The following is a 7,942-nucleotide window of genomic DNA, read 5'->3' as shown; positions in this document are numbered from 1 at the left end:
AGTGTGTCTGTATATTGTGTGTGTGTGTGTATTGTGTGTGTGTGTATTGTATGTATGTATATTGTGTGTGTATATTGTGTGTGTATATTGTATGTGTGTGTATATATTGTGTGTATGTGTGTAGTGTGTGTGTGTGTATTGTGTGTGTATATTTTATGTGTGTGTATATTGTGTGTGTGTGTATATTGTGTGTGTGTAGTGTGTGTGTGTATATTGTGTGTGTGATTGTATGTGTATATATATATATTGTGTGTGTGTATCTCCTAGAATATTTACAGGAAAATAAGGATAATAATAAAATAAAATAAAATAAGAGTTGCATAGAAATCTGCATTGCACTTAGGAACATATTACACAATGAAGAATGTTTGCATTCTGTATGTGTGTATATTTTGTGTGTGTGTGTGTATATTGTGTGTGTGTATGTTATGTGTGTATATTGTGTGTGTGTGTGTGTGTATGTTGTGTGTATAGTGTGTGTGTGTATATTGTGTGTGTATATTGTGTGTGTATGTTGTGTGTATATTGTGTGTGTGTGTGTGTATTGTGTGTGTATAGTGTGTCTGTATATTGTGTGTGTGTGTGTATTGTGTGTGTGTGTATTGTATGTGTGTATATTGTGTGTGTATATTGTGTGTGTATATTGTATGTGTGTGTATATATTGTGTGTATGTGTGTAGTGTGTGTGTGTGTATTGTGTGTGTATATTTTATGTGTGTGTATATTGTGTGTGTGTGTATATTGTGTGTGTGTAGTGTGTGTGTGTATATTGTGTGTGTGATTGTATGTGTATATATATATATTGTGTGTGTGTATATTGTGTGTGTGTGTATATTGTGTGTATATTGTGCATGTGTATATTGTATGTGTGTGTATATTGTGTGCGTGTGTGTGTATATTGTGTGTGTGAGTATATTGTGTGTGAGTATATTGTGTGTGTGTGTATATGTTGTGTGTGTATATGTTGTGTGTGTATATTGTGTGTGTGTGTATTGTGTGTGTATATTTTATGTGTGTGTATATTGTGTGTGTATATTGTGTGTGTGTGTGTATATTGTGTGTGTGTAGTGTGTGTGTATATTGTGTGTGTGTATATTGTGTGTGTGATTGTATGTGTGTATATATATTGTGTGTGTGTACATTGTGTGTGTGTGTGTATATTGTGTGTATATTGTGCATGTGTATATTGTATGTGTGTGTATATTGTGCGTGTGTATATTGTGTGCGTGTGTGTGTATATTGTGTGAGTATATTGTGTGTGTGTATATATTGTGTGTGTGTGTGTGTATATATGTTGTGTGTGTATATTGTGTGTGTGTGTATATTGTGCGTGTGTGTATATTGTGCGTGTTTGTATCTTGTATGTGTGTATCTAGAATATTTACAGGAAAATAAGGATAATAATAAAATAAAATAAGAGTTGCATAGAAATCTGCATTGCACTTAGGAACATATTACACAATGAAGAATGTTCACATTCTGTATGTGTGTATATTGTGTGTGTGTGTGTATGTATATTGTGTGTGTGTGTGTGTGTGTGTGTGTATGTATATTGTGTGTGTATGTATATTGTGTGTGTGTGTGTGTGTATAGTGTGTGTATGTATATTGTGTGTGTATGTATATTGTGTGTGTGTGTGTGTGTGTGTATAGTGTGTGTATGTATATTGTGTGTGTATGTATATTGTGTGTGTGTGTGTATATTGTGTGCGTGTGTGTGTATATTGTGTGTGTGTGTGTGCGTGTGTGTATATTGTGTGTGTGTGTGTCTATATTATGTGTGTATATTGTGTGTGTGTGTGTATATTGTGTGTATATTGTGCATGTGTATATTGTATGTGTGTGTATATTGTGCGTGTGTATATTGTGTGCGTGTGTGTGTGTATATTGTGTGAGTATATTGTGTGTGTGTATATATTGTGTGTGTGTGTGTGTATATGTTGTGTATGTATATTGTGTGTGTGTGTATATTGTGCGTGTGTGTATATTGTGCGTGTGTGTATATTGTATGTGTGTATCTAGAATATTTACAGGAAAATAAGGATAATAATAAAATAAAATAAGAGTTGCATAGAAATCTGCATTGCACTTAGGAACATATTACACAATGAAGAATGTTTGCATTCTGTATGTGTGTATATTTTTTGTGTGTGTGTGTGTATATTGTATGTGTGTGTATATTGTGTGTGTGTATGTTATGTGTGTATATTGTGTGTGTGTGTGTGTATGTTATGTGTGTATATTGTGTGTGTGTGTATATTGTGTGTGTGTATGTTGTGTGTATATTGTGTGTATTGTGTGTGTATATTGTGTGTGTGTGTATTGTATGTGTGTGTATTGTGTGTGTGTGTGTATTGTGTGTGTGTATATTGTGTGTGTATATTGTGTGTGTATATTGCATGTGTGTATATATCGTGTGTATGTGTGTATAGTGTGTGTGTGTGTATTGTGTGTGTATATTTTATGTGTGTATATTGTGTGTGTATATTTTATGTGTGTGTGTATATTGTGTGTGTGTATATTGTGTGTGTGACTATATGTGTGTATATATATTGTGTGTGTATATTGTGTGTATATTGTGTGTGTGTGTGTATATTGTGTGTATATTGTGCATGTGTGTATATTGTGTGTGTGTGTGTGTATTGTGTGTATATTGTGTGTATATTGTGTGTGTGTGTATATTGTATGTGTGTGTATATTGTGTGTGTATATTGTGTGTGTGTGTGTATTGTGTGTATATTGTGTGTATATTGTGTGTGTGTGTATATTGTACGTGTGTGTATATTGTGTGTGTATATTGTGTGTGTGTGTGTGTATATTGTGTGTATATATTGTGTGTATATATTGTATGTGGTCTACTGGGAGCAGTGCTGGTTGTACAGTCTCACAGCAGCAGGAAGGAAGGACCTGCGATAGCACTCCTTCACACACTTGGGGTGAAGGAGCCGGTCACTGAAGGAGCTGCCCAGTGCTGCCAGAGTCTCACGCATGGGGTGGGAGTAGTTCTCCAGCATGGATGCTAGCTTGTTCAGCATCCTCCTTTCTCCCACCACCTGCACTGGGTCTAGAGGAGTTCCCAGGACCGAGCCGGCCCTCCTGATCAGTTTGTCCAGTTTCTTCCTGCCTGCAGTGGAGATGCTGCCGCCCCAGCAGACCACTCCATAGAAGATGCATTAGTTATTAATGTAAAGAAGTATTACATTCAGGTTTTATACCACTACTCTGAAGGAATCCAACATTGAAAGAGTCAGTGAATGTGAGATTGATGGCTGGATGACAGATTTATCAGCAGGCCTGAAGGGAATCCATGTCCACAGGACTCAGACTAGAACTCTAACTGTGCTGAAATGCTCAAACAGACGTTTTATTTATTTGCCAATATAGTTCAGGAATTTCAATTATGATTTTACCGTAACCAGCACAGTGTAGGCCAGGTTAAGAATCAGATTGGCCTTCAGATCAGCTCAAGAACAGCGTAGAGAGCTTCATGGAATGGGTTTCCATGGCCGAGCAGCTGCATCCAAGCCTTACATCACCAAGCGCAATGCAAAGCGTGGAATTCAGTGGAGTAAAGCGCCGCCACTGGACTCTAGAGCAGTGGAGACGAGTTCTCTGGAGTGACCAATCACGCTTCTCCGTCTTTGAATCCGATGGACGAGTCTGGGTTTGGCGGTTGCCAGGAGACGGTACTTGTCTGACTGCATTGTGCCGAGTGTAAAGTTTGGTGGAGGGGGGATCATGGTGTGGGGGTGTTTTTCAGGAGTTGGGCTCGGCCCCTTAGTTCCAGTGAAAGGAACTCTTAAAGCTTCAGCACCAAGAGATTTTGGACAATTTCACGCTCCCAACGTTGTGGGAACAGTTTGGGGACGGCCCCTTCCTGTTCCAACATGACTGCGCACCAGTGCACAAAGCAGGTCCATAAAGACGTGGATGAGCCAGTTTGGTGTGGAAGAACTTGATTGGCCTGCACAGAGTCCTGACCTCAACCCCATAGAACACCTTTGGGATGAATTAGAGCGGAGACTGTGAGCCAGGCCTTCTCGTCCAACATCATTATCTGACCTCACAAATGTGCTTCTGGAAGAACGGCCAAAAATTCCCATAAACACTCCTAACCCTTGTGGAAAGCCTTCCCAGAAGAGCTGAAGCTGTTATAGCTGCAAAGGGTGGGCCGACATCATAATAAACCCTATGGATTAAGAATGGGATGTCACTCAAGTGCATATGCGTGTGAAGCTGTTAGACGGGTCAAAAAAAGTGTTATTTTCTTGATTGATCTTTAAAATACATTTTGGATTTGTGTTGGTGTATTTATGTTTTGAGTGTTTGGTTTTACTTAAATTTTTCGTGTGCTGTGCTGTGTAATTTTGGGTGTTTTTGATTTCTTTTGGGGCCGTCTGACTATCTCCACCTGAACCTAATAACTGTCTCTTTAATCAGCCTATCAGCGTGGAAAGCGAGCGCGGGTGCTCGGGGACTCTTATTTTAAAAGCGGACTTTTAGAGATCCGGGGAGAGAGATCCGGGGAGAGAGATCCGGGGAGAGAGATCCGGGGAAGGATTGGTGGCACAGGTGTGCTGCGGGTGTGGATAGTGCAGCAGAGGCGGAAGCAGCCGGGAGCGTGGCTAGAACGCCAGCAGGATTCGGCGCAGCATTAGCCGGCAGTAGGGGCTTGGTCCGAGTGGCGCGTGAGTGCAGCGGCTGGCAGCAGATTCAGGAGGAACTGCTGGAGTGTGTGCATGCGGCGACGTCAGCGGCGGCTCAAAGGGAATGCTGGATAGAAGACCGAGGGTCATCCTATACACCACAGGCGTGTTGCTGCAATTTCTGGGTAGTGGTTTCGATCACTACCCGGAACTGTGTGAGTACGAGCAGCTGTTTTACAGGTGGTGTATATTTTAAGGAACCAGGAGTGCTGGACTGCCATTGCTTTTATTAATTAACTCTAAATACTCTGACTACACTCGGAAACCCTCTCTGTAGCCACTAGGCTAATTTAAACCCAAGCTTGAGTACACAAAGGACATATTACTGGTCAGTCTTTTCTTTTATTTTGTCCTAGAGCGGCGTGGTGAGACTCAAGGGAGCCGTGTCTACATTCCCCTGGTCGTTATGGACTTCTTTTATTGAAACAGTGAACCGGACTTTCCTTCCTTTTAGTTTCTGTGTATTCTTGGTTCCCCTTTGTGTTTTTTTTGGTTTATTTGGTATTATTCTTTTGTTTTGCGTTTTTGTTTATTTATTTTCCTGTTGTTTTGCTTTTGTTCCCATTAATCTACCGCAACGACCTAGTTTTTAGTGTATATATTTGCTCAAAGTATAAAATAAAACATTGCTTGTTTGAGTATGCTGTCTCCTGTTGGGATCACTGGCTCATACTCTGTTCCCTCCCAAACGAATTTATTATTTCTTTACTAGTGTGGGTGAGTCGTGTGGAGTTTGGGTTAGATTGGGTTCTGGTTGTACATCTTTCTCTATCTCAATGGTTCCTAGGAGTAGTAAACTTTAATAGTAGGTTTTAAGTGTTCTAGATTGTTTTAAAATTCTATTCCTAGGGGCTATGTGATATGTTGGAAGTTCCTGGTTATTTTAGGAATACATACATGGTTTAACACTACCCTATATTTAACTAACCCACGCGACACCCGCCCCCTTTTCTGGCGTAGTCGGCAGGATTGGGAGTGAAAGAGTGCCAGTTTTCCCAAAGGATAACAGAAAAAAAAATTTTCATAATGATGATGCCGGTGTTTCCAGGTGCCCCTTGGGTACCTAAGTTTAAAGGACCTGATGGTGATTTTATGTACTCTGATTGGAAAGAACAGGTACAAGGTTTGTTGGAGGTACAAGATCTTACAGAACCTAGGAAGGTGCAGATTTTAATGGGTGCTCTATCGGGAGAAGCAAAGCGAGAAGTAAATGTGTTAGAAGCTGGGGATAGAGATACAGCAGTGAAAATTTTCAAACACTTGGATAACTTGTATGCAGCTGAAGTACCACTTCCTGTCCTAAGAACACAATTCTTTAGTTGTAGACAGAGGCCAGGTGAGACTTTTAAAGCTTTTGTGTTACGATTGAGGGAACTTTTCTGCAGACTGCAGAGGCGAAACCCGGAGGGAGCCCTCACTGAAACACAGTTGAAAGACCAGCTGTTGTTGGGGCTAGAAGATGGACCGTTCAGACGGGCTTTGCAGACTTTTGCTCGGAGAATGCCTGCAGGGACCTTCGCAGACCTACACCAAGAAGCCTTACTATTGGAAACCGAATATGGGCCCAACAGGTATGATATGTCATGTTCAGTGATCCGTGAGACCAGTGCATCTCATTCGCGTCCACAACAGGCGGATTGGAGGGCGGAGCTGAAACAAGAGTTGCTGCAAGAAATGCGTGGCCAAATGCGCGAATTGACCCAAGAGGTAATCAAAGAGCTGAAACCTTTGTGGTGTGAACCCAGCCCTAATGTTCCGCCTACTAGGGCTACTACCAGCCGAAACCGGGATCCGACACAACCAAATCAATGGGATGCTGATGGTAAGCCCATTTGTCGTCGTTGCAAGCAACCTGGACATTTTGCTAGGAACTGCAGGGGAACTGCTGTTGTAGGGCCGCATTTAAACTAAATTGCCCTGCTGCAGAGGTCCAAGCAGTGGGGCCCTTGGCTGAGACAGACCATAATAGGACCACAGAGACTTTTATTGGAAATTGCCCTATAGTAGAAATTCTGGTGGAAAATGTAAAATGTACAGGACTTTTAGATACTGGTTCTCAGGTTACCCTGATGCAACACCAAATGCTGAAGAAGTATTTCCCTCAGTATCAGATGGGTAGAGCCCCTATTTTAACACTAAAAGCTGCTAATGGACTTGAAATACCCTATGTTGGCTATGCTGTTCTGAACTTCGAAGTCGCTGGAGTTCAGATCCCAGAACGGGGCGTTGTGATCGTTAAAGATGAGTGTTCTACTTACCCAATGATTATTGGCATGAATGTCCTGTCTGCATGCTGGAATGATCTCTTCCAGGAACGAGAGTGGCTGAGGTGGAAAGGAACCTCCCCCAGGAATGACAGAAAACTGTGGCAGCAAACACTTGCGACCTGCCAACGGATTGCTGCCCAAGAGCAGCGAGATGGCTTTGTGGGTCATGTCTGGTCTGCTAGCCGGCGTAGGATCTGTGTTCCCCCAGAAAGTGAAATGATCGTGTGGGGACGTGTCCGGGGGAACAGGAGGGGCCAAGAATACTGTGGCCTAGTGGAGCCAGTGTTGGATGGAGGTGCTTTGACTGTGGCACGGACAGTAGCGAGGGTAAAGTATGGACGAATCCCTGTCCGCCTGTGTAATGTTCACCCGTATCCTATGTTTATAGGAAAGTTTCAGAAGCTGGGCAAACTGTATGAAGTGCAACAAGCTGATGTCCATGGACAATATGATCTCCAGCTGGACGTTAAGTCAGAAGGCGTGGTGGAAGTGAGTGTAATCGAGACTGTTCCTGTGGGGAAGGGTACCCCCACATTTGAGGTGAGCCAGTTTGCTACCCGTTCGGATCTAACAGATCAGCAGCAGGTTGAATTAGGTCACTTACTCCAAAAGTGGACGAGTGTGTTTGCTCAGAACGAGGAAGACTTTGGATGCACCGATGCTATCCATCATAGCATACCTACAGGTGGGGCCCTTCCTATTAGAGAGAGGTTCCGACCTCTACCCCTAAGATGTACCAAGAGATGCGAACATTGCTTGCCGATATGCTGAACAGTGGTGTAATTTCTGAGAGTTCTAGCCCTTGGGCTGCCCCAGTCGTGATGGTCAGGAAAAAGGATGGAAATTGGCGATTTTGTGTAGATTACAGAAAATTGAATTCTGTCACTCTTAAGGATGCTTTTCCCATGCCCAGGATTGAAGAGACCTTGACTACCTTAACCCAAGCACAGTGGTTTAGCACTCTTGACCT

The sequence above is a fragment of the Pygocentrus nattereri genome, chromosome 16 (genome assembly GCF_015220715.1).
Source record: "Pygocentrus nattereri isolate fPygNat1 chromosome 16, fPygNat1.pri, whole genome shotgun sequence".
In the NCBI taxonomy this organism is placed as follows: domain Eukaryota; kingdom Metazoa; phylum Chordata; class Actinopteri; order Characiformes; family Serrasalmidae; genus Pygocentrus; species Pygocentrus nattereri.
The sequence above is the reverse complement of the archived record's forward strand: the minus strand, read 5'-3'. Positions refer to the sequence as shown.